We start from the raw sequence: 27,585 nt of genomic DNA on the forward strand, positions 1-27,585 counted from the left end.
GTGTGTGAGGGTCCATCCTGTGTCTGCAGAGTGACCACAGTATGCACATAGGAGGGGAATTTGTGGTTCATGTGTATGGGTATGTTCAGCTTGAGTAGATGACGCCAAAAATATTTTAATGAGGTTGTACCAATTTACACTACAACCAGCTGTTGAGAAGAGTTCTGTTGATTAATCTTTGTCCTCAACAACACTTAGAATTGTCAGGATTCTTTTTTCTTTATTGCCATTCTGGTAGTTTCATAGACAAATTGCACTGTGAAAACTAGTGATGAGCATGTTTTAAAGTAGTTATTGGCCATTTGGAAATCTTTTGTGAAGTGACTAAGTCTTTTGTCCGTTTATTTTAATGGTTATGTCTGACTTTTTATTTATTTACCTGGTTTTTGGTGAGGAAGATTTGCCCTGAGCTAACATCTCTGCCAGTCTTCCTCTATTTTTTGTATGTGGGATGCCTCCACAGCATGGCTGATGAGTGGAGTAGGTCTTCCCCCAGCATCCAAACCCACGAACTGGGGCCGCCAAAGCAGAGCAGGCGGAACTTTAACAATCTGCCCACTGGGCCAGTCCCCTGTTGTTGCCTTTTAAAAAAAATTAACTTGTAAGAATTCTTTATGTAATTTTGGAATAAATCTTTAGTCATACATATGTATTGTAAATATTTACTTTTGCTCTGTTAATGCCATTTAATTCTTATTGAAATAACATTCTTAATTTCACTCTGATACGCCAGTTTTTAATTTAAGTGAAATTAATTTATTATTCCTTTTCTTTGTGATTATTATTTTTGTATTCTGTTTAGCAGATCTATGTCTAACACATGGTCATGAAAATTGTTTCTTATGTTATCTTATTGAAGATTAATTTTTCTAAGTTTAGAATTCACCTGTCATTGATTTGTATATGTGATATGAGGTAGCATATGGATATCCAGTTGTCAATCTTTACTTTTATACTTTTTTACACTGAGTGTAAATTGAAAATATCCATCCTCATTAAGCAACTAGATTGAGATTCTCTTACAATTACTTCAATTCTTCACTTACTAAAGCTTTTTTTTTTTTTTGACACTTAGTCTGTGCCAGATGAAATTTTAGGCATTAGAGGGAAAAACTTAAAAAACAACAATCTTCCCTGCCTTCACTGGACATTGGGAGAAATAACCAATAAGAAATAAATAAACACAGCATGCTACAGGGTGATAAGTGTGGATGAGCAAAACAAAGCATAAAAGGAGGATGGGAAGTATTGGGTAGAGCATGGGTCTTGACATTAGGGTAGCCAATAATGGTTTCTCCGAGTTGGTGTCATATAAGTAGAGACCTGAAGGACAGGAAGGAGGGAGCCATGAAGAGCACTAGAGGAAGAGCATGAGAGGATAAGGGAAATGTGAAAAAGTTCTGAGACAGAAGATTGCTGGCCTGTTCCAGGAAAAGCAAGGAGGCCAGTGTGGAAGAAGATGAGGTAACAGGCTGGAGAATGTGAATCAGAGAGGCAAAGGAGCAGTGGAAAACAGACCAGATAGGGCCTTTCACTTTTGTTCTGAGCAGTTTGGAAGCTGGTTTAAGATTTTGAGCAGTCGAATGGTATCATCTGACTTGGAGTTCAATAGAATAACTCTGAATCCAGTACTGAGAATGGACTGGTGGAGGGGAAAGGGAAAGGGAGAAAATAGGTAGTAACATTCCCATTTCTATTTGATGTATTACAAGATCATACAATAATGCGGCAAGATATTAGTGGTGGCAAAAACTGAACGGATTCCAGATATATGTGATATATTTGCAAGTTTTGCTGATGAATTGGACATGGAGAAGGAAAAAAAGAGAAGAGCCAAAGATAACTCGACTGTCTTTGGCAGAAGCAACTGGAAAAGATTTATCTTTTACTGAGATGGGGAAATGTCTGAGATGAAAAAGTTTACGAACGGTTAAATTTTTAAAAAAAAATACACATGGGGCTGGCCTGGTGGCAAGGTGGTTAAGTTCACACACTCTGCTTTGATGGTCTGAGGTTTGCTGGTTCAGATCCTGTGCACAGACCTAGACACTGCTCATCAAGCCATGCTGTGGCGGCATCCCACATAGAAAAACTAGAAGGACTTACATCTGGGATATATAACTATGTGCTGGGGCTTTGGGGAGGAAAGAAAAAAAAGAGGAAGGTTGGCAACAGATGTTAGCTCAGGGCCAAGCTTCCTCACCAAAAAAAGCATACCTGAAAAAAGAAAACATACACAGAACATGATTTTTAGCTATAAAAATAACTGGCCAATTATTTACTAAGTCCACCTGTTAAGAAAAAGACCCCAGAAATTTCTTACAGAAAATATTAGGAAAACAGTCACACACTTCTTTATCCTTGTTTTCTAAATTACTTCAATTAATGGAGAAAAATTGTTTAGCCTCAATGAAAGAAACACACATAATTTAGACTATTGGCTTCTAAAAGCTATTGGCTTCTAGGTGGGCAGAGCAGGCAGTCATTGCTAAAGCTGAAGTTTTCATAGTCAAACCAGTTTCTCACTCCCAGTAAACTTTTAGCAGTACTTCCTAACCCCTTCGCATTCAAGAAAATGTAGTATTTCAAAACGGATGTAAAATAATAGAAAAATACATCAGATGTGAGATCTTGCTTAAATATAAACCTTAGAATTTCAGAAGAGCCTTTGTGGGAGACCTCGTGCAGTTCCTGAGCCAAATAAGAAGCTGCATATTGTTCTGTTTAAATTATTACAGAAACTGAAGCCAGTGATGTACAGCAAGAAGACGTTGAGACAACATGTTTGCTTCTTTCAGTTCTATATAAAAATAGCAACCAGCATTTACAAAGTGCTGCCGCGTACCTTAGCTACTTTGATTTTACATCTTGGATTCGAAGGCACTATAAATAGCAATCATTATCTCTCGGGAAATGTAAGCATCGGCAGTGCACACAAATGCAACCAGTTCTACATTCTACATTTCATTCCGCCTTTAGGTTAAGAACTGCCCAATAGTTTAGAGCAACTATTAGCAGACATTTACTTTTTCGAGCACCACACATACCTTCAGTCCAAGAATTATTCTCACCCTTACATGTCATCTTCGTCTTTGTCCTTGTAAGAATCCTTTCTCTGTGAAACACCAGTCCACGGCCATGATATAACATATGAAATATTTACAGCCTTCTTTCTCTTGCTCTTTTCTCTTAAACTTGTTGTACTTAAAATCTTAGCAACTCCACAAAGCATGTAAATGAAGTGGATGATGTTCAACTTGATCTGCATATCTTATCTTGAGTATTTTTCTACTCTTTGCCCAGTTCTGACCTCCAGATATAGAAATATCAGCAGTCTTAACCTTGTCCTGCTGTCCAGCCCTCCAAAACAAAGCTTTATGATTTTGATCTCGTACTAATAACGTCTTTCACCACCCTCTTCTAATCTTCAACCTATAGTTTTTGGCCTACGCCCCAGCTCCTATTCTCCCGTTCAAAACAGTTTAAAAATTTACAAAATAAAATGGTGTATCATGGTGTTAGACTATTTTAACCAATAACATGTTAACATTGTCCCCCTACAAGAGGAATTATAATGATGAAACCTACTATTAAAGGAGATATATTTGGTAATGTTACACATGTGCACTGTTTTTGATGAGTGGAAATATTATTTTCTGTGAGTCAGAAGTAGCGAAAAGGAACCAACACACAGATCTTATTAAATGCCAGGGTCTGTGGTAAATATCAAGGTATCTAATCTCCACAAGGATCTCAGATAGAGATCGTTATGTCCTTGTAATGATCATGGACACTTCAGACCAGGAAACTGAGGCTCTAAGCTCTAGATTTAGCTCAAAGTGACCACAGCTGTACAGTTGCTTGAATAACAATAATGGGAGAGGCATGTTTCCTACAAATCTAGACACGAGGCTCACGTTCTTTCTTAAACAACAAAAACAACAAAACGCATATTTATAGAATATACAGTATTAATCTACTAGGGCTGCCATAACCAAATACCACAAATTTCTCATACAAAATTTTTAGGTAGCAAAATACCTAAATTTATGTTGTTGTGGATGTCCTAAACAACAGAGATGTATTTACTCACAGTTCTGGAGTTTGGGGGCTCCAGATCGAGCTGTTGGCAGGTTTAGTTTCTGCTGAGGTCTTTCTCCTACGTTTGCAGACAGCTACCTTCTCATCGTGTCTTCACCTGGCCTTCACATGTGCCTCCCTGGTGTCCCTTTCTTAAGGATGCCAATGTGCCTGGAGTAGAGCTCGCTCTTATGAGCTCATTTAACCTTAATTCCTTCATTAAAGGACCTATCTTCAAATAGAGTCACATTTGGATTTTGGACTTCAACATATGAATTTTGGAGGAACGCAATTCAATCCATAACATACACTTTTCTTTTTCTTTTTTCTTTTTTTTTTGGTGAGGAAGATAGTCCTGAGCTAACATCTGTGCCAATCTTCCTCTATTTTGTATATGGGGTGTTGCCACAGCATGGCTTGATGAGCAGTTGTGTAAGTCCATGCCCGAAACTGCAAACCCTGGGCCACCAAAGCACAGCGCAGAAACTCAACTGCTATGCCACCGGCAGAGCCCCCATTCACTTTCCTTTTTTAACATACAGGTAGTATAATGTATCCTAACAAGGAGTATATATTTACGTGTTCTATTACCTAATTTGTTGAATAGAATGAAAAAGAGAAAATTGACACTGAAATGAGCCATGGACATGTTAACATTAAGGCATATTTAAGCAGTAGGAATAGAGAAGCTGCTTTCTAATCTTTCTTCCATCGGATTCGTATAGTGTAATAAGATTAACACAATGTGGTGACAAATGTAACGTTTCCTCAGGATCCACCGTGTACCAGGCACCAGACTATGCCTGGGGATACAGCGATCAGGGAGATGCACTGCTAACCCTTGGGCCTCCAACCCAAAGGGCATTCTAGTTATTTCTTACTAAGCGGAAGTCAGAAGACTCCTGGTATGGAAGAGGAGGGGCAGATCCAGGTTGTACCAGGCTAGAGATGATATAATTTTGTGGAGACTTTAAGAAGAATATAAAATTATAAAGAGAAAATTAGATATAATATGAATTTTTATTTAGAATGAGGAAAAATAAAACAACAAATTATAAATTTTAAAAGCTGACAGCCACAAATATCACGATACCAAGAAAAAGAGCACAACTTGCAAACAGACTTCTGTAATCTGTATTTATCACATTTTGTGACTGCGTTCTTCTTGACTCTTTTTTCAACAATGATTCCTCAGGGTTTTTTATTGAAAGAATTAAAATATAACTGAGTCTTTTCTCTAACATGGGTGGTTAAAGCTTGTTTTTATTAGTTTATTTTCATTTGTTGTTTATTATCTTTATTAGTACTTACTAAATAATAAAACATTTATTGTCTGCTTTTATTATTTATAAATATATTATATGCTTTAGAAAAATATTTCAGCTTCATATCTTGTAACTGGTAATATATAAAACCTCTAGCAAGTTCCTTCATAAATGAGGTGTAAGATGTCAGAGCATTTAAAGTTGTTTTTCTGCGATGACTAATCTTCAGTACTCTTAGAATTAATGATTTTCTAACTAGTTTGACATCAATACCTCATTAGAGTGGCATATTTTGCTCTATGCTATTTCATTGATGTTGGTGTTTTGTGTCAAATTAGCAAGAAATATTCTTCTAATGTCTTCATAGGTCACATTCCTTGTCGTTGATTGGGTTATAAAACAATCCAAAAATTTATTCCTTGTTCCTACTAATATTTAGTTCTTCTCTAAATAAATTACTGCTTTGATTTTTATCTAAAATTTTATTACAACTAGCTTGTGGATATCAAAATAATTTTTACTGATTTCATTACTCATCTTTATGAATTCTATTTTATATTCCATGAATTGGCATCTGAATATTCACCCAGTTATTTAATAAATAAATGTAAAGATGACAAAAAATAATTACTTTATATACATCAATTCTGGGTTTCACAAGTTTTCATTTGTTTCATTGAATATCTCAAAATATCTTTCCAAATTGCAATTAAAATGGCGTATCTGGGTCTTATCAACATTTTGAATAAATGTGTAAATCTTGTTTATATTTGGGCTGATTTTCTGAATCTTATATATTATATTTTAGCGCTTTTAAAATTTTGATGTATCTGTGGTGCAAGAGTTGAACAGATCATTGTTTTGGGACTTGGCTGAGGGGAAGCTGAGTTGGGATACATTCAGTTTAGGTTTGGGGGATGTATTTATGTGGTTGATAGTCATTTCAATGCATGATGTAGGAAGGGCTTCCAGGAATGTTCCTACCACCCTCTGTGACGATTCACTCAGCCTCATGGCAAGAAAGTGCAGGAACAGAAATAGTATTGCAATATGCACATGGCCTATAGCCACACAAACTCTATTAAACCCAAGGAAATGTGTGATGGAGAAGTCATAGTCAGTATGGCCCTACGACCCAGGCAGGAAGTACTCCTGTCTTAAACCTCACACTTGAGAAAGCTCCTCATATCACATATACTCACATAAAAGTTTATTAGAGAAATCATAGGGCACTCTTACTCAGGATCTCCCGAGCTGTTATAGTGCCACTCCTAACTTCAAACATCTACTCTCATGAACAACACCATCAGGCCCCAGGGAAATACTTCTCATCTCCTGCCTAAAATTCTGAAAACAAAAGGTCAGTGATTCTTAATGCCATGGAGGCTTGTGTAAGTCAGACACTCCTTCTCAGTTCAGAAAGAATTTAAGTTGAGAAAGCACTTAGGTAACAAAAAAAAAATTAACTAATTGATGAGGCTTTCTTTCAGATAGTGATAATGCGATAGTCTTGCATAATAAGGCATCATTTCCCAGCAGTGCTCCAGCATCCATTTTCTTTCTTCATTTTGTGTTCTAATTTATGGTTCCAGAGATATCCACAGAGTAGTGCAGTATGCCCATGAGTTACTCATGGAGGCAAAGAATGATTTCACAATATTAAATAATGCACATTAATCTTAAACTTGTATAAATGTAGCTCTATAGGTAGCAGGTTTGAACAATAATGTCCTCTCTTTACATTGATAATAAGATGAACATTGAACATTAAAATGGCAAATAGTTTTACATTTTAAAATATTTAGTCAGATTTAATGAAATGTTCAAGAATATTAAACATGTTCAGTTCATTAAAATAATTTTGATTGAAAAATTTGAAATGCACAATTTGTATTTGTCTTCTAATTAAACAAACAAGTTTGGAATGTTTTAAATGATATAAATTTTAAGCATATGTAAAGCAATTTTTATATTTAATTTATATTATTGATGAAAATATTGTCAATTTTTGTGCACTTGGAATACAATCATATTTTAATCCTTTTGAGCACTCAGTAATAAAACATAAATTCTATTAAAACTTTGATTTAAACAATGTAATTAGTGATTTTGCAAAGATTAATGTAAAATAAATTTGATGGAATATATAATTTATAAATTATCTACATCGTATATTATTACTCATCCGACATCACTAGCCTATCCACAGAACTCCCAGACATGCAGAATAAGATATAAATAATTTTATATGTAATTGTATTTGGTCATCTTTGGTATTTTGCAGACTTTCAGTCATAGAAAATTCAGAGCTACACACATATTTCTCAATCACTTTTTTATGAAGACATAGCTTGTTTTATAACTTAATATAGTTAGACATAATGTATATTACTGATCTATGATACAAGGATCTCCATTTATATGCTTCTTAAACCTTGGAACATTAAGGATAGATTAAGCAGAGCATTAAACAATTTGAATTAAAATATCTTGTGTTTTCAAGTTTTCGTTCCCTCCAAGGACTTGGAACAGGCCCATGCAGTGAGAAACCCTGAAGATTTAGTCTCCTTTCCTTTATGGTAACCTGACCTGCCCTGGTCCTACAGGTAGGAATGAGGTAGAATCCTTCCCATCAGGTAATGATTTGGTGACGGCCTGGCTTTCTACTCCATGGTCACTTCATCATAAAGTTATCATTAGCTCATATTTAATGTACTGGATTGCACAGATGTTCACTTCAAGTTTTAGTTCTACCACTTTCTGTCAACATTTCCTTAAACAATCTCCCTAGGTCCTTTTTTCCAGATCTTTACAATGAAAGGGTTAAGCTAAACCACGATGTAGTTCTTGAATTCAAAGCTACCCCACTGTAAATAATGCTGTGACGAACATAGAGGTGCATATGTCTTTTTGAATTAGTGTTTTCATATTCTTTGGATAAATACCCGGAAGTGGAAATAGCTGGATCATATGGCATTTCTATTTTTAATTTTTTGAGAAATCTCCATCAATTTGCATTCCTACCAGCAGTGTATAAGGGTTCCCTTTTTTCCATATCCTCTCCAACACTTGCCATTTCTTGTCTTTTTAATAATAACCATTCTGAAGGGTGTGAGGTTATATCTTATTGTGGTTTTGATTTGCATTTCCCTAATAATTAGTGATGTCGAACATCTTTTCATGTGCCTATTGGCCATACGTATATCTTCTTTGTAAAAAAATGTCTGTTCATATCCTCTGCCCATGTTTTGATCAGGTTGTTCATTTTTTTGTTGTTAAGTTGTATGAGTCTGATATATGCACCCCTATGTTCACTGTAGCATTACTCACAATAGCTAAGACTTGGAAGTAACCCAAGCGCCCGTGAATGGATGAATGGATAAAGGAGATGCGGTATAAATATACAATGGAGTACTAGCCAATCTTAAAAAAGACAAAATCGTGCCATTTGCAAGAACATGGATGGACCTTAAGGGTATTATGCTAAGTGAAATAAGTCAGACAAAGAAAGACAAATGCCACGTGATTTCACTCATATTAGGAAGACAAACAAACAAACTAACCCATAGATTAGGAAACAGATTGGTGATTACCAGAGAGGAAGTGGGCCAGGGGAGGGCAAAAGTGGTAAAGGGGCACATAGGTATGGTGACGAATGGAAACTAGCTTGGTCATGAACAATGCAGTCTATATGAAGCTGAAATATAATAGTGTACACCTGAAATTTTCACAATGTTATAAATCAATATGACCTCAATAACATAATTTTTTTAAAGCTAGGCTTCTGTAAAAAATATAAATCCAATAATAATTAAGTGACAAAAAGATAGAAATTTATTATTCCCTTTTGTAACAGTCCAAGGTGAGTGCTCCAGATTAGCAGGCAAATCTGCTCTACATTGTCCATTAAAGGACCTAGGTTCATTCTTCTACATTGTAACTCCAACCCTAAGCACTGGCATGGTCTCTATAATCAGAGCTGTGTTCTCTTGGATTTCAGCTGGTGGGAAGAAGAAAGGAAGCGCATCCTCAGTCTTAAGGCCATAGCCTGTAAGTTGCACCAATCCTTCAGATTGCACTCCATTGGCAAGAACTTAAACACACAGCCACAACTAAATTTACACAGGACTAAGAAAAGTAGTATGCGGGGCAGGCCCCATGGCCGAGTGGTGAAGTTCTCGTGCTCTGCTGCGGCGGCCCAGGGTTTCGCCGGTTCGGATCCTGGACGCGGACCTGGCACGCCTCGTCAGGCTCATTGAGGCAGCGTCCCACATGCCACAACTAGAAGGACCCACAACTAAGATATACCACTGTGTACAGCGGGGATTTGGGAAGAAAAAGGAAAAGAATAAAATCTTTAAAAAAAAATTTCATTATTTCATATTCATTTATTCAACAAATATTTATGGAATGTTTGCATGTGCTAGTCATTGTTATTAAGAAGAGATTCTTCATTATGTAATCAGGAGAACCATCAAATCTTACAGTGCCTGGTGTAGAGTTGTGCGAGTGTGGTTGGGGGGTGCTTAAGTTAACTTTAAGCTGCTGCGTATCTCATAGTTCAGTTTCAACTATTTATACTTGTTTCATTTTTAAAAAATAAGTTGTGTGTTAAAGAACGCTTTCAAATATTTTAAGAAGACAAACATGAACTTCTTCCAGTGACCAATTTTACTGATGTCTGAAATACCCTTCCAGGTAAGCAGCAACTTTTAAAGGCTAAACAGTGATCTATTCTTGTTTCAGTTTGTAATCCTTTATCATTGCCCTAAAGTGATTATTTCATACTAACCTCCCCTGTTTGCATATCTTCTTTCTTGAACAGAAAGGAAAATAAATGTTGTCATATTACAATGTAAACATAACAAAGTTGTATGGATGAGACTGGACCCATTGATAATTTGAACCCTTGATGAGAAAACACAGGGAAAAGGATTAAGCCTGACGTAGCTCCCTCTGGGGTGGGCTACTGAACTCCAGTTACTGCACATCTTTAACGATAAGAGGCAATGTTTGAATTATTTTGGCCAATTTGGTGAGTGTGTATTGATGTATTATTATAGTTTTCATTTGAGGTTCTTTGATAATGAGGTTAAGCACATTTTCAAAGGTTTATCTGATGTGGATTTCCTTTTGCAAATCATTTTACTTTTGGCTTATCTTCTTTTTTTTGGTACTACTCTGTAGGTATTCTTTATAAATTCTGGATAGCCAATACTTTACTGATTATCTGCATTAACGACTTCCACTTTGTGATCTGTTATTTTACTCTCCTTGTACCTTTTGACAAACAGAATTTCTCCATTTTAATGTAAATGAATTTATCATTTTTTTCCCTTTATAGGTAATAGTTCCTGTGTCTGGTTTAGGAAATTCTTTCCTATGCCAAGGTCATAAAGATACTCACCTATTTTATTCCCTTCTTTATTTTATCTATCTATCTTCTTTATGTAGATCTTTCAATCATGTGGGATTGGTTTCTATGCAGTTTTTGAAATATACAATTATATTTTTCATATTTCTAGAATCATTTATTACAAACTCTATCCTTTTCCAACATTCCCTTAGAACCACCTCTATTATCTATGGTGTACATATATACTTGGGCCTACATCTGGGTTCCTTATTTTATTTCATTTTCTAATTCTATATCTATATCAATTCTTGTTCCAGTATTCACTGCTAAATACTAAAGCTCCTGCTGTTTGGTAGGGAAAGTGTGTTCAATTTCTTGTTCTTCTTCAAGAGTTTCTTGGCTGTTATTGACTTTGTGATATCGTATAAGATTCTAGAATCAATTAATCATTTTCCACACTCAAAGGAAAATTGTATTAGAATATTAATTAGAAATACTTTAAATCAACACAAATTGTGGGAAATTCTACTTCTTTATAATATAAATATTCCAGTGAACGTGGTATATTAGTCCATTTCTTTTGGTTTTGTTTGATGTCTCTATCAGCACTTCCTAATCACAAACAATCATAGTTTCTTCTAGAAACATAGCAAATCTGTAAATTATGATAAATATTTTGGAATTAAGTAACATTCAACAGCTATGTTGAGCCCATACCAAATTAAGTAGGTATTGTGCTAAGATGAGGGTATGAAGTCAAGGAAAAACATGCTTATTATGGTGTTATTTAGATATGTTTTAACTCTGCATCATTTTTGCATACTATTTGTTTCTTTTCAAAATATTTCAACTGAATTCGTTATCTAGTTTTCCTTTCATGTGCTCTGGAAAATACTTATGTCAATATAACATTCTTTCTGCACATTCTCATCAAGAGATCATCAAGATAAAAACTTCAGCACAAGATAAGAATTTTTTAAAATATCAATATACACACACACAAAACAAAACTTTCAGCTAAACCAAGATTACGCAAATTACTAAGTAAAACTGATAAACTGAAATCTAATATCAATCTGGAAACCACAGGCTAAAACTGGAGCTGATTTTGAAAACAATCCCAAATGGAAACTAGATCTCTGTCTGGAGACAGTTTTCATTTCCAAAGCTATTTACTGCTTGTTTGAGTGAATAAACTAGAGAAATTCAATTTCTCCTCTATTTCAATAACTCATCTAGGTGTATGTCTCACAGCTCTGGTCATTTTCAAAGTAGAATTCTGCAAGTGGTGAGATAAAACAGCATGTGCCTAACTACAACTTACTCATTTAAATTGTATGGTTTGTTCTTTTTCTGGGAATTATGAAAAGAAATGGGATTACTTATTTGCTAAGTTGATGTTCCTAGCTCCTCCAATCAACTGTGTATTATTGCATGTGTGTATTTTTCCCAGTAATTTTTATTCTTTCATTTGTTCATTCATTCGACCACTTGTTTCTTCTTTTGACCAGTCAGCGCTGGAGCTCTGTCAGTGTGAAACTGAAACTTGTAACTCTGTGCTCAGAGATTTCACAATCACACCAATGGCATTATGCAATTCCAGTATGTTGGCAGTAAAAATAAAATACTTCCTAAGCATAGTTAGGTATTATTTCAGAAGTACGCCACAATCTTTTAATCTGATACTAATTCATGGAAAAAGCTGACTTTTAACAAATTCATGGATAAAAACTGACTGTTCTCAAAGCATGCCCAGTGAATAAAGAAGGAAGAGCACGAAAATTAGAAGAGAAGATAGAAAAAATCCAATGTTATTTGTAAAGTTTATATGGATATATTTGTATGTATATATATATATATATATATATATATGTGAGTATATGTGTGTCTGTAAGGCCAATTTTCACCACAAATCTGGCTTAATGTCCTAAAAATGTGTAGCAGTGATAGAACATTTAGGCATAATAAAACAATTCTTTAGAATTAAAAAAAATGCAAAAGTTTCCCATAACTTCGATTTGCTTTAGGTTCTCAAAAATCAGACATTATTGACAAACTTAAAAACAAATTAATTATTCATCCATTCATTCAACAAATATTTACTGAGTACCTCCTATAAACCATGTGCTATTTTAGATATTAGGTATACAGAAACAAACACAGCAAGAACCTTACTCCCTTGTTGCTTGGATTCAGACACGAAAAGCTAAAAATAAGAACAAGTAATGTTCGCTGAATAATCGCTATATGCCAGGAGCCATACCTGTTGATCCATGTATGCATTTTCATTTCATCTTCACAACACCATACTAACACAGGTCTGGGTATGCCCACGATAGAAAGAAAGGAGACAATAAAGAAGGAAAGGAGCATTAGCTCCCATCCAGGATTAGGCACAAATGTATGTGTGTGTGTGTGTGTGTGTGTGTTTGTATGCAGGGGGTTGGGAGAAGGTAGGGATGTGTGTTCTAGATGAAAGTAAGATTTCTTGTTAATATTTTGAAAGAACTTTGAAACAGAAAACTGCCAACAATTTTCATTACCTAAGACTGGGAGGTTGAGTTGACCTCAAAGGCAGACTGTCCCTTTGTGCTGGAAAACCAACACAGTTGACCTTATAGGTTGTATAAATAGAAAACGAGCACTCATTGTTCTCCCAAGATTGTTATTTCCACGTCTGAAAACAGTGAAACACAGACTTATGACAAAAATTGACTGTTTTGTTTTTGACACGTAAACTGAATGTGTCTGTCTTTGCTTTTACTCTGAGCCCTCGAGTGCTACCACGAGTAGCTAACATTGCTTAAATGCTTACTAAGTGTAGAGCATTATACCGACGCTTTAAATAAAATGCCTCATATAACCATGACATCATCCTTCCACCATTTTTCTGGCCATTGTATAGAAGAAGAAACCAAACCTCAGGGGAGTTCCAGTTTATCATTAGTCATGCTATTTTAAGCAGGAGAGCTGTGAACTGATGTTTTAAACCGGGTTATTATAGGACTGGTTTTCTTAGGAAAATATTCATTTTTTGCTAAGTCTGTATTAATAGTCATTTACTTGTATCTTGTTGATTTCTTTTTTAAGAAAATGTACATATGTGTTCTTGTCGAAACATTTGCTCACAGGAAAATGGACACAGAAATCTTAAAAACTCCAAGAAACATGTGCAGGCCTAGATTTTTTTTCCAGTCAACTGAAGAAGAGATCAAAAGGAGTTTAGCTGGGGTTGGTATAAAAACACAGCTCATTTGGAATTGTTGAAGACACTTAAACACAAAAAACTTGTGTGCCGGTTCCTCTGGTGCTATGTGGCAATTAAGGAGGAAGGTGTTATTCCAATATAGGCAGAATTGGGACGCTTCAACCTAGGCCACTGAACCCCACGGAGCAGTGCTTTCATGATGGTCAGCATCCAAAGTGTGGAGTACAAGAGAGATTAGAGCAAGAGGGGACCCTTTCCTGAACAAATGTGAGACAGCACCATGCGTAACCCTCTGCAACAGTTGGGGAAACTCTCAGAGGTTAGCTGTATTTTTTTCAAGAGGGTTGATGGGTAGCCTGACACTTAAGAGGTCAGATTCTGAATGTACACAGCTTGAGTGCAAAGTCTTCTCCTCCATTTATTATTGTATATCCTTGAGCAAATTAATTATTATTTTTGAGACGAAGTTTTCTTAACTCAAGATTGCAGAAAATAAGAATGCTTTTTTGGAATCTTGGGAGAATTAAATATCATGATTTAGATAAAGTAGTTAGCATGCATCCAATACAAATGATGCACCCAAGGAAACCTGGCTATTACTTTAATTGTATATGTAGATTAGATATAGATATAGATATAGATATAGATATAGAAATTGATATAGATATCTTTGGTCACCAAACACAGGTCTTCATTGCATAAAATCATGGGCAAAAGAAAAATAGTCCTCCTCTGGCAATCTTCCATTTAACTGGGATTAACTTTTTAGTAATAAACTGCAAACTCAAAAATACGTACTTCATTTGTTGCCCTTCTCTCCCACACCTCTATTCAGCTTTGAGAGGTAAACAGAGGTGCAATTTACAGGATCCTGGAGACATTGGTCTATATCCTGGAGAAACCCTGAGATTCATGGAATCCTTTCACACTTATTGTAGATCAGGAATAGACTAGTTTGCCCTCAGAATTAGTCTAACACCAACGACCATTCTTCATCCCCCATCTACTCTTAGAAATCTTTAATGGGAAAACCTGATGGGGTTAATGGACATTGCTTTCGATTTCCAAGAATGGAGCTAACAACAATAACAACAAAACTCATAAAATAAGGTCGATTTGAAAATCCCACTATAATATTACAGATTAACTAAATTCTTTATTGTCATGTAATACAACTCTTCTTTTTCATTTTACTCCATTAAACAACAGAAAAGGAAGGAAAGTGAGAACCACTTCTCAAAAGAACTGAGATTATTCCATTTTCCCTGTGGTTGCTACAAGTATACCAGCTATTCCTTACACTTGGCCCCTTTGGAAACTAAATTTTTAAAAAGGCATGTTGTTATGGAACTTGAGTTCATGGAGCTTAAAAAAGAAGTTAGGTCCAAAAGACTGTAGTTTTAAACATGGAAAGGAAAAGCTTGAAATTCCATTAAAAAAAACTTTTCAGTTTATGTTGTCTCTTCTAATAGCAAACTGCATTGATAAATTCTCTTCAAAATATTCAAAAAAAGATACACCTACTCCAAATTTTCTTCCAGGAAGTAATTTGAGTTTACAGCAAATAATAAAAAAAAAATGTTGAGGGGCTGTCCTGGTGGCGTAGTAGTTAAGTTTGCCTGCTCCACTCCAGCAGACCGGGGTAAGCAGGTTCGGATCCCGGGGGCAGCCCCACGCACTGCACATCAAGCCATGCCATGGCAGCATCCCACATATAAAGCAGAGGAAGAGGGTCACAGATGTTAGCTCAGGGCCAATCTTCCTCAGCAAAATGAGGAGGATGGGCAGCAGATCCTAGCTCAGGGCTAATCTTACTCAAAAAAAAAAAGTTGAAAGCAGCTAAAGAGGGTAGGTGAAAGCATGAGTTTCAGAAAAGACAAACTTTTTAATTTACACATTTGAAATCCATATCTTTTAGGATAAAAAAGAAAGAAAAAAAGAGATAAATCTCAAAATCTCAAAACATACCTGGACATAAGATAGTCCCAACTTCTGAGAAAGAACATGATTACGTGCAGAATGTGGAATAGAGAAAGATATGCGATCAGAAAATGTGGAATTGACTGAAGAAAAGCCCTCATCAAGAAGCTGAAAAACTGCGTGGATGGAACCTGAATGATGGTAACGACAACAAGATTAACTGCAACCTCCTGCATTCAGTTGAAAAACACAAATCACCCTTCACTGGTACATTTAAATTTAGAAAACAAGAAACTGAAGCAAAATATAGATTTTGTTAAGAAATATCTAAAATCAATTATTGGTAAATACTCTTTAAGAAACTTGGTAACTGTCTTAAAATCCCTCATTAAAATCTCTAGAAAAAAATATCGAAATTAGCAAGGCAAATGGCATAAGCCAAGACCATCACCATAGCCACTGGGGTCTGTAGGTAGATAACAACCGCCACCAATAGTCATGGTCAAAATTTGTACAATTTAAGTGACTCCTCCCATGGCTCCAAATAAGATTATGTTTTAATAAATCTCCCTGCAAATTCTGCCACTCCTCCAGATACTTATTAAATAAATATTTATTAGCAAGCAGACACAGTTATTTATAAAATTTCTTTAAGTTGATGAAGTCACAGATATCTGTCTCTTGAAGTAATTGGATTACTTCTTGAATGATGAATCACTTGCAATAACTATAATAATATTCCAAAGGAATGATTCCATTACCTTTATCGTAAGCACCAAGAACTCAGAAATCTCCTTATATGCTTAGACACAAGATCATTTAGGGATCAAGCCTGGGTAGACATCCATAAGGGTCCAGGCTACAGGCATCATGCATGAGCAAGGGCTATCTTCACAATATTCGAGCTAATCCACATACTTTGAACACTATTTACTTCATCAATGAGTCCATTTCTCAAATCCATTATACTAATTAACAAGCCACTAATTTCACCAATGAAAATCCATTTCTAACATTCATTTTGCTAATTGTTAAAGCCTTTTATGTTGATTAAAGATAACGATAACAGAATGGCTTTTAGTAGTTCCTCTGGAGTGAGTGTTTCCTGATTAGAATGACAGTATGAATTCTTGATTGAACAAATGATTTTCCCTACAGTGTAGCTAAAATCACTTATATTGAAATATCACAATGTTTAAGCGGAAGTATTTGAAATTAAGTTATAGCATCACAACAATGCAAAATAAAAATAACTATCTAAGGGGCCAGAGCCCTGTGGTCTAGTCGTTAAGTTTGGCATGCTCTGTTTTGGCGGCCCAGGTTCAGTTCCCAGGCACAGACCTACATCACTTGTCAACAACCATGCTGTGGCAGTGATCCACATAGAAAATAGAGGAAGATTGGTGTAGATGTTAGCTTAGGGCAAATCTTCCTCAGGAAAATAAAATAATAATAAATATCTAATAATACTGTATGAGTTAACTGGCACATGGGACAGGGTCATATGAACCATCATAGGGTCTCTAGAATTTTTTTTAACTGACCATACCAAAATGGTAAAAAGAAAAAGAAAACCCTAGAGTGAGATGGGGGAAAAGACAGAATTAAGAAAACCTAAAAGATATCTAAAACACTTTACATGGGAGTGTAAGATCTATAAAAGTACTTTCTCTGGGTGTGTTAAAGGAAGGAGGGTAGCCAGAGACTAAAGGAGTATGGGTCATTGAGAGGCAAAGTTTAAAGGTGAAGAGAAGAGAGATTTCATTCATCTTGGTTTATATAAGAAAAATTCATTTGATCTTTAGAACAGATGGGACAGAGATATTGGATCAAAGAGTGCCACATCTGTAGGATGTTCTAGATTGCATTGACAAATCAAGGTAGATCACTCATCAGAACTGCCTGGTGTCTATCCAAGAGTTTAAAAAAATCATAGAGGTCAGATTAATGAAGTTTTGCTCAGAAGCTATTAAGCTAATTTTATAAATAATCATTGGGACACAGTAAAGGCAATTGTCAACTGATCGCCTGTCCATAAATAGTTCATCAGAGGATTTTGGTTACTTTTTCAAAATATTTGTTGGATAAAAATATATTAAGAATTGATTGAAGGACAACCAAATACTCAAGTATTCTTTGTGATTTTGGGTTGTGACTCATGAAAATAGATGTACTGGAATAAGAAAAGTTCAAGGAATGGCCAACCAGAGGAGTTATAAAAATTATAAAGAGAAGGAAAAATAGAGACGTAAGGAGTTAAACATAATCACTCACGCTATTTCTTCCTCTTGATACTTCCCAACTTTATACAAACACAGAAAGCTAAAATGACGCTTCCTTTATGAAGCCTTCCCCCTCTTTAACTCTATCATAATGCTTTGCGTACACCTATCTTATGGAAATCATGGAGAACTTTGTTGTTCTGCAGTTCATGAACACACACTACCGGATGTTAGGAAGAAGCGAGAGCCTCTGAACCACTGAATTCTTTGTTAATGACTGGCAATTACAGAATGTTGGGGAAAGAGAATATGAAAGTCAGACATACACTTTTATCACACGTGGGCCCAACTAAGAAAGGAAAACTTGGCCCAGAGGCCTCTTATTTATTGATGAATACACACAACATTCTGTGGACATAGGAAATGCTGGTTTTCATTTCTTGAGTAAACAAACTTGGGGAGAACATTCAGTTGTCAGCACAGAGTAAAACACATTTATTTTGATGGCTTATATCAAGTGGGAATTATAAAATGGATAATCTTGTTGTTTACCAAGTTTATGTGGTAATAGACCAGTTCTGGTCTATTTTTTGTGCCTCACTCAGTTGGTCTCTTTCCTGACTTTGAAGACAGTCAAATCCTCTGAAGCTTTTACTGATTAAATTATTAATTTTAGATTTTTATGATATTTTATGAATTTCTCCTATTTCTTGTGCTAGAATATGAGTTATGCAGTATTTTTTCATATCATTTTGTATACAGAACGGGTGTCATATTTGTTTAATATTTATCTCAAGTTCATAAGATGCAAGTTTGGGAGTAATGTGATGACAATCTTTAATAATAGATATGATGAAGAGGAGACAGGAACTTGTTCACTCAATCCAGTATTCTTGAATCCTTTCAACATGAGGCAGATAGTTTTTCATCTTATAAAAGGAAGTTTAACGCAGTTCGATATATCTATCTGTATCTGTATATCTCTATATCTATATAATTAAACACAGAGTAATCAATATAGAAGCTTATCCTTGTATGATCTTAGATGGGTTAAAAATATAAACTTAATAAAGAATTTATATAAATTCAGGAACTATAGATAAGTGAATTATTATTGAGGAAACAGATTTTTGGAATATATCTGTGGTATCATTAGGGCAATTTTCAAATGTCAGTTCTCTCACATAGATTAAATTTTTCCAATCATTTGAACTCAGGCAGCATGGTCATGGGAAATGAAATGTAAGCAAATAGCATTTCTTGGTAGAAACGTGTGTGTAGTTCCCATGTTCTCTTTGTCTTGGCCCTTTGGATTTAAAGAAGCTTCTGCAAAGATAGAGCCCCCATCGGTATAGATCTCTGAGTGGCTACCACATGCAGATGCCTCTTGCTGACTTGCAATGAACAATACACATACAACGTAGTGAGAAATAAGTCTTTTCGTTTTAAGTCACTGAGATGTTTCATTGTTTGTTACTGTTGCATAAACTAGCTTGTCCTGCCTGATAGAATTCCCCAAATCTTATGATGCTGAAATTTTGCAATTTCTCAAAGATCTCAAGGCCCTCAAGCAAAGGGCCATAGGTAATAGAAAAGAGAAGGAATCAAGGAGCTCTTGCAGGACCTTGGACCCCTAGAAACCTCAACCACGGCTACTCCACTTTCAACTCTTTTGTATAGTAGCTCTATTGTTCTCAACCTCTTCCCCTTGCAAAAAATTGTACACCACTATTGCCAATTTAATTCCTATTTTTGTCAGAATATTAAATTACATACCATAGTCTTGTCCTATAATAGCTTTGTGTTTCATTCTACGCATATTTGATAAGGAACTACTGCATGCAAAGACGAGCCATAGGGTTGTGTGGGCGATATAAGAAGTAGAGGGTTGCACTTCTTGTTCTCCAGAACTACATAGTCTAGCTGTAAAAGGTTATGAAATTTTTTCAAAAGTTTCTCCAAATGGGGTGAGAGAAGACTTTTAACTTCTCGTTAACATATTTATTGTCGGCAATGCATGAAATTAAGTATAATGACCATTTAATTTTGAAAATTAATCTGCTCTGAAAGAAAGCTACATATTTGCTCATAGGAAATAAGCATCATCTTTGATCTTCTACTTAAAGTCCATTGGATTTAGGAATTCTTTTTGCTTCCAAATAGACATCCTTCAATAATTTTAGGGCAAAACTTTTCTCTTTGTATCCCCAAAGAGGCAAAAGGAGTTATAATAGAATTTCAAATGGTAGCCTAATTTTCTTTAGAGTAATTAAAAGGGTTAGAAAAAGTTCTCCCTTTTTTTAGACTGATAGCCTGCAGGAGCTACAGAGGCCTGCGGATGTGCCTCTATCTTCCATCCCCAGCGCCATAGGAGCAGTTCTGGGACTGGCAGACAATCGAACATCCCTACCTTCAGGCAAAGGGCTGAAAAGAGCATGGATAATAGCTAAATAATGTGTGGTATAGAAACTATAGAAAATAAAAGGCATATGAAACATTTCAATGAAAAGATTCCAAGTATGGTTTGATCCCAAAGGAAAGAGATTCCTAATTTTGTTACCCATGAAATAGCAGATGGACAAAAATAATTGCAAGGCAGTGCGTAATAAGTGCCATGAGTGACCACAATGTCATTCTCCTTATTTCTAACGCCCTTTTTCTTCTTTCCCATTTTGGTCTTTTGAGTAGCTTACAACCATCAATGCCCACTTCAAATTCTACCTTTTTTTCTTTATTTTGAACTGTTCCCTAATCAATTCACCAGGAATCACTCTTATCTCTGTCTGGTCATATTGTCCTCACTACAACATATTTAGTCTTTAATGGTTAACCAGTCAATTCACATTTATCAGCTTCCACTCCCCAAAAAAGAAATTGATCTGTTATTAGCACTGGCTATGAAACTTCCAACCCCCATTTTCTACCTTTCTCAATGTTTCCCACAAGAAAATCATGACTATATTAAATATCTTGTAAATCCCTGTACACCCTGCATTTCTGCATAACTCCCTTCATCTCTTAATCTAGCAACCCTCACAGAAGAATGCAGCCTTAATGTAAGAAGCTTGGTTCTTAGGGAATTTATCATTTTCTTCATTGTATATATTTATAAGTTGTTTAAACTTCAATTTTGGAAGTTTGCTGAAGTTCAACAATTGGTGATAGTAACCACTATGTTTTCCTTGTTTTCGAAAGCTGGAAGAGCATTTTCCCTTCTGCATTCTCTAGCACTATTGTTATTCCCTGTAGTTATGCAAAAATTACTGAGAGCAGTTCTACATCAACATCTGCCAGTTCCTGCAGAATTCTGGGATGTGCTTTGTCTTGCCTCGAGGCTTGAAGCAATTTAAAGCAGCCAGGTACTTTTATTAGACCACCAATTGGGCTTCGATCCCCTTAACCATGTTTGTCATACCCCATCTAGTTTAAAGATCATTCGTGTTGATAGAAAAGGCAGAAGCAAAGTAGGAGTTGAATGGCTTTGCGATTTTTTTCCCTGTCATCTGATTTCTTACCATCTGGCCTAAGCAGTTGGGCTTATCCCTTCCTTGTTCTTCTTTGACATGAAAGGGGGTTTTATGACTTGTGTTGTAAAAGGAATTGAAAACTACTGTGAACATACCAAATTGTACTGAAAAGCACAAATTGTCTTTGGGGAAATATAGTGAGAATATTACTAATTGCTAGATCTAATTTACAAAGAATAAGAAGCCAGGAACGAGGTAAGGTGGCAAAATATGCATCTGGAATAATTAAAAGATCAGTGGTGACATAATTAGAAAACAAGAAACTAATGTTTTAACCAAACCATGTTTTCTCCTTCCATTAATAATAATTCCGTGTGCTGCACTATTTAAAATAGCTTTATAATGTCAGTTTCATTTCTTTCGCAAAACCACAATGAAAGACAGACCAAAGAGATGGATGGTTTGCAACAAAGGCAACGTAATGACGAGGCTTTAATAGCCTTCCAAAACCGCAAGAGCTGTAAAAATACCCCTAGAACTTTATCCACCTGCTCTCCCCAACTAATATGCTCAAAAAGTTACGAAAGTGGTAGTTTGCATCTCCCTCATCATTTAATTACTTTGGAAGTCTGAGAGCTTGTGAACTTTCAAATCCACGTGGCACTTTTACCCCTTTTTGGTGGTGGGGGGGCGTGGTTTGGCTACTTACTACACTGTTATTAGTGCAAGAAGTTCTTCCACAGAGAGCTGGAGACAATTCATTGCCCAAAAGCATCTCTAAATATTAAATAAAACCAGTGTTTAAAAAATGACAGCAAGGAAAATTAATTCCAGTTAACCACTGGACAACAGAGCAACGTAAAGCAGATGCCACAGGTGGTGACCCAGAGTATTCCACAATGGCCAGTCCATACGCTTCCAGAGACCATGGGAAATACACTGAAATTCCAACATCTCAAAGCTCCTGATAAAATTTATGGCTCATCATTCTTCTATTTGTACTAAAAATAGTCACAAACGTATTTTTATGGTTTACACTTAAATCAACTAAGAAGTGTGACACTGGGTAACAGGCTTCTAGAGTAATATCTCCCCAAACTTTTTCTTAAGCCAGGTGGAGGCAATGGACTAAGAGATGGAAGAAAAGAAATTATCCTATCAGACACAGAGATTGTTAGGAAATTGGAAAGTTAAGAAACTGGAAATCTGGTAACTCCTATGTAGAGAAGAAAGGAAGGCTCAAGACATTCTTTTTAAGTAATTTTGATTTAGAATCAACCAATATTGTTGAGAGGAGTCCATGCCACAGTCACTCTGCTATGCACTTTCACAACCATTGTGTATGCAGTTTCAAAGATTATCCTGTTAAGTGGGAATTATTACTCTTACCTTACAGAATACGAAAAGAAAGGCTATTAAGCAATTTGCCCAAATCCTCAAAACTGATAAGTTGAGAGAGAGCACATGATAAACAGTGATTTCCTTTGCAGGATGAGGGACTGTAGCTGTCCCTGGGTTGTGTGTTGAATGGCAAAAGCAGAGGAGAAGGTGTAAACGGCACCCACATTCCCTGCTGCCTCACCAATCTACTAACCTGTAGCAAATATTTGCCTTGCTGTACCCCATTAGCTTCCAGTTAAACTGACCATTTTTTGGTATATTAACATATTGACCACAGTAGCTAGAATATGCATACACCACTATAACTCAAGAAAATAAAATTATTCCTGGACCAGCCCATAAACTCTCAGAGTTCTTTATCTACCCCACCACCTTAACATCACGTTCAAGGATCGCTTCTCATGAGAATAGAAAAGAAATCAAATTTTATTAAGAATAAGGTTAATGACTATGAGGAAAGTTGATGTTAGAATGTATTTTAAAAAGCCATAATATACAGCTGAACTTTCTGTGATCAATGAGACATTAGTTTAAAGGGACTATGGCTTAAGGATAAAACAAACTACTAATACCAAAACATGAACCTTGTTTTTTCCTAATTCCATGGAATAATTTGATGGATTAGTAGAGGACATAAGGAAATTATTTAACTATCTAGTGTTCAAAATAAAACAAAAATAAACTAATAAAGTTGTATTTTAAAAAGGAATATCTACATAAATTATGACAATGAGGTGATTTAGAGTTTGATTAAATGTTATAATCACTATTTTATTTCTGTAATTAACATTCAAAAATACAAATATTATCATATAATCCATACTAGAATTAAACAAAGTAAGCCATTGGACAAATCAGAAGATTCTTACGGAATTTCAGAGGTCCACAACTGTCGAGGGACAATAAAGAAACAATGTTGGAAAGGAAGGCTGGATCACTGAAGTATGGTTGCCACTTATTCCTTCAGTGTTAAGGCTCAAAGACAGAACTGTCTTAGTGTTCCTCTCCTTCACTGAAACAAAACCTGATTTTAGTTTATGGAGAATAGAGTATGTAGGCAATCACTGTAATGACCTTTGTTGAGATACTATTGGCTACAAGGTACTGTGCTAAAATGGTCCAGAAACATAGCTGTGTTAGTCCGCTAGGACTGCCATGACACAGTGCCCTAGACTCAGGGGCTTAAACAACAGAAATTTATTTTCTCACAGTTCTGGAGGCTGCAAGTCCAAGATCAAGGTGTCAGCAGGGTTTGCGTCTTCTGAAGCCTCCTTTCTTGACTTGCAGATAATTATCTTCTCCCTGTGTCTTCACATGATCTTCTCCCTTTGCACTTGTCTATGTCATAATTTCCTCTTATAAGGACACCGGTCATATTGGATTTGAGCTTATCCCAATAACCTCATTTTAACTTATTGATCTCTTCAAAGACCATTTCTCCATATGCAGTCACATTTTGAAGTGCTTGGGGTTAGGACTTCAATATACGAATTTTAGGGGACACAATTCACCTAACGCAATAGCATTTCTGTCCTCTGGGACTTCCAAAATTGGAGAGAGCAAAAATATATAAAAGTAGTTGTACTATAAGGCAGAAAGTGATCAAAGTTATAGTACGAATTCAAAATTATGAGGGAGCATAGAAAGGTTTAAAGGAGAAAAAAAGTTTAAGAGAAAAAAAAGTTTGAAGGATAAAGTGGTTTTCTAGGGATGGAATTTCAGCAGATGGCGATTAATATGGGGAAAGGGCAGAAAATAGCATGATTGGAGCAAGTACTGTGTGGGGCTAACTCTTCTGTTAATAATCAAGCCTTAGTCTGATTGACATGGCAAATTACGTATTTAAGACAATAAAGGTCATTTGGTTGCTGGTATCAAATTAAGAATAACAAATCATATTTTCTTCAGTTTTCTGTGTAAAATACAATGCAGACCAATGACAAGACAAATTAAACAATTCTTTACCATCTTTCAACATATCATTTGCACTTCTGAAATTTTTTTAAATAAATAGAATAGGGAGAGAGAATTTTACCAATTATAACCCAGAAGAAGATACGGATAATAAAAGTCCAATAGTGATCAGATCATCCTTGTAGGAAATCTACATATCAAAAAACTATGCCTATAGCTCTTTGTTCTGAGGGTCAGTTCCCAAATTTATATGATACAATAGTATTTTAAATTCTTTCCTGTAATAAAGTATCATTATCTGAGTAAGATAAAAAGTAGATTCATGATATTTTATTACCAGTGAGTGCTACCTATTTTTAGCTGCCCAACACTTTCTTAGTCCTCTTTACTAAGTAAATAATATTTCTGACAACAACAACAAAATCTTCTCTACTTTAGTTGATTTTATTTAAAAATCACAAGAGAATCATAAGGAACTTACACAAAATACCCTTTTATATTTTCAGAGGGGAAAAATGCTGAACTTTCAAGGGAATCATAATAAATGTGTGATTTCTTATAACTTCTTTATATGTCACTGGCAGATAAACTGAATTTTTATTTACTACTTAAAATTATGACAGTTCAGTTGTGCTCAGCCAGGTGACGTTACAAATGCGGCAAAAGTACAAGATTCTCCTTTTGTTCACAGATATTTTTCCAAAGGCACATTAAAATTTTATCCTCTACTATCGTGGAAATCATTTAGGTTCATGTCATAAAATGTTTGGAAGACAGATAAATCTCACATTTCACATCACTTGTTAGTGCCTGATTAAGCAGAAAAAATTTAACTTCAGTGAATTATCAAATCAAAATTAAAACACATCAGATTTTACATTAGGAAATAAAGATCTTGGCACATAAGCCTTTAGCACCATAGGAAACGAGCTTCATCTTTTACATTAGGAAAAGGTGCAGAGTGATCATTCTGGGCAATTATACAGCGAGGAGAAGGCTTGATTGGAAACAGCACTATACCAAGAAGAAAATCACTTCGCATAGCTCTGCTTAATTTCTGCAGTTGCCTAGAATAGTTATGCTACTTATACACTCGGGCTTTGCCCTAAAGCCTGTGTTGGGAGGCTCTGAAATGTAAACAGAGCAAACTCTGCCCTGGATCACTTGGAGGTTACTCCTGTAGAAATCAAATGAGAGTTTATTAAGTAAAACAGATTTAATTAGACAAATGTTTATTAAGTACCACAGTATCCAAACATGGTATAAGACACTGCGATGATGTTAAACCGGACAGTATGCACATAGCCATGGTGTTTGGTTGCTTCTCTTTCTTTGACTTCATTTTTCACTAATCTGATGTTGAGAGTGGTTTTATTTATTTATTTTTCATATTTAAATTCTCCTCCAGAGTCTCACTAACTTCTGGTGAGAGAGGAAAAAGTCTTATCTTCCCACCAAATGATACTTAGTCTAGCTCAAAGGGGTATTTACTTTGCTTTATCCATCATACAAAATTCCCCAGCTACGTCTGCATGGGCAACCAAAGATTTATAGAGGGAGGGACTTAAGCTTTTGTTAATTATTTGACTCAAAAGCTGAATGAGTAACAAATCCAAAGTTAGGCTCAAGAGTTAGGTATATCTTTCTCCCTGATTCAAGAGATTTCCAGATGGAAAAACTATGCATGGTCTCCATATTTTGACATTAAACAAACAGGCAGAAACTAATTTGAGAGGAAAAACAGTTTTTAGAAGAGGATAATAAACTGAACTGATTAGAGGGTACCTAAAAGTAACATCTTTATGATCTATTGTCTTAGAGAATTTGAGCAATTCAGGAATTCTGTGTGACAGGTTTCTATATATTAAACAGGATTATATTAGCCAAATTCTTCTTAGGTGGAGCAATAAATGAGGAAATATCTATGGAATTCTGAGGGTTCTTGGGATAAGTGGTTCTACACATATTAATAGTGACATTTCTTAAGAAAAACAGAAGTCAAGAAAGTCATGCACCAAAGTAAAAACACGCACAGACACACACCATGAAACAGCAATCAGAACCGTATAAATATTAATGCAGACAAATTATAAATTCATTTTTTTAAATGGAGACAGTATAAATATATATATCGTGCTTTAATAAGGCACTTTTAATTAATACAGCCACTACATATTTTTTTTTTGCTAAATATAACAGACAAAAACTAATAATACCATAACTGATCTATAATTTTAGAATAAGTTTCCATTATTCCGTAGCGGGTTTTCATACTTTTGAATATGGTGTTACCTTAAAAATGCAATGGTGATAAACAACTTACAGAATTTTAAATAACTAGATTTCATAAACCAGTTCACAAAGAAAGAGTCGCAAGGCTAAATATCTCTGCCTGCATGAAATTTCCCATGTGGTTAGGTGAAGAGGAGGATTTATATGCAATTTATTATGGACACATAAAGTACATAAATCACCATCAAGATGGTGGATGCAGATTTGCAAGAAAGCATTAAATGACACCATGGGAATTTAAATGTTGCTATAATACATTGAATTAGTTACGCACACAAAAAAAGCACGTTTTCCATTCCTTCTTTGACCATTTTTCCACAACCTGTATCCAAAAAACGAGATTTCATCTACGTCTGAAAGTTCTTGAAATTAACTAAACTGAAAAGGTTATGGGAAGTTATATGGCAGTTGGTCTGGATGGCACTGAATATTTTTAAATCACTATATTACAGTTAAGTGT

At 35.4% G+C, this 27,585-nt stretch overlaps 1 protein-coding gene and 1 long non-coding RNA gene across 24 annotated transcripts in view; both read right to left on the reverse strand.

The window, feature by feature from the left end:
• Nucleotides 1-27,585, reverse strand: part of CTNNA3 (catenin alpha 3) — a 1,517,748-nt gene that overhangs the window by 442,624 nt on the left and 1,047,539 nt on the right. The window lies entirely within an intron of this gene.
• On the reverse strand, nucleotides 9,157-13,080 carry LOC139074323 (uncharacterized). Its single transcript, XR_011523832.1, has 2 exons — nucleotides 12,965-13,080; nucleotides 9,157-9,655 (listed from the first exon to the last, which is right to left on the reverse strand). It is a non-coding gene; the product is annotated as an uncharacterized lncRNA (long non-coding RNA).

The sequence above is a fragment of the Equus przewalskii genome, chromosome 1, assembly GCF_037783145.1.
Source record: "Equus przewalskii isolate Varuska chromosome 1, EquPr2, whole genome shotgun sequence".
Classification (NCBI taxonomy): domain Eukaryota; kingdom Metazoa; phylum Chordata; class Mammalia; order Perissodactyla; family Equidae; genus Equus; species Equus przewalskii.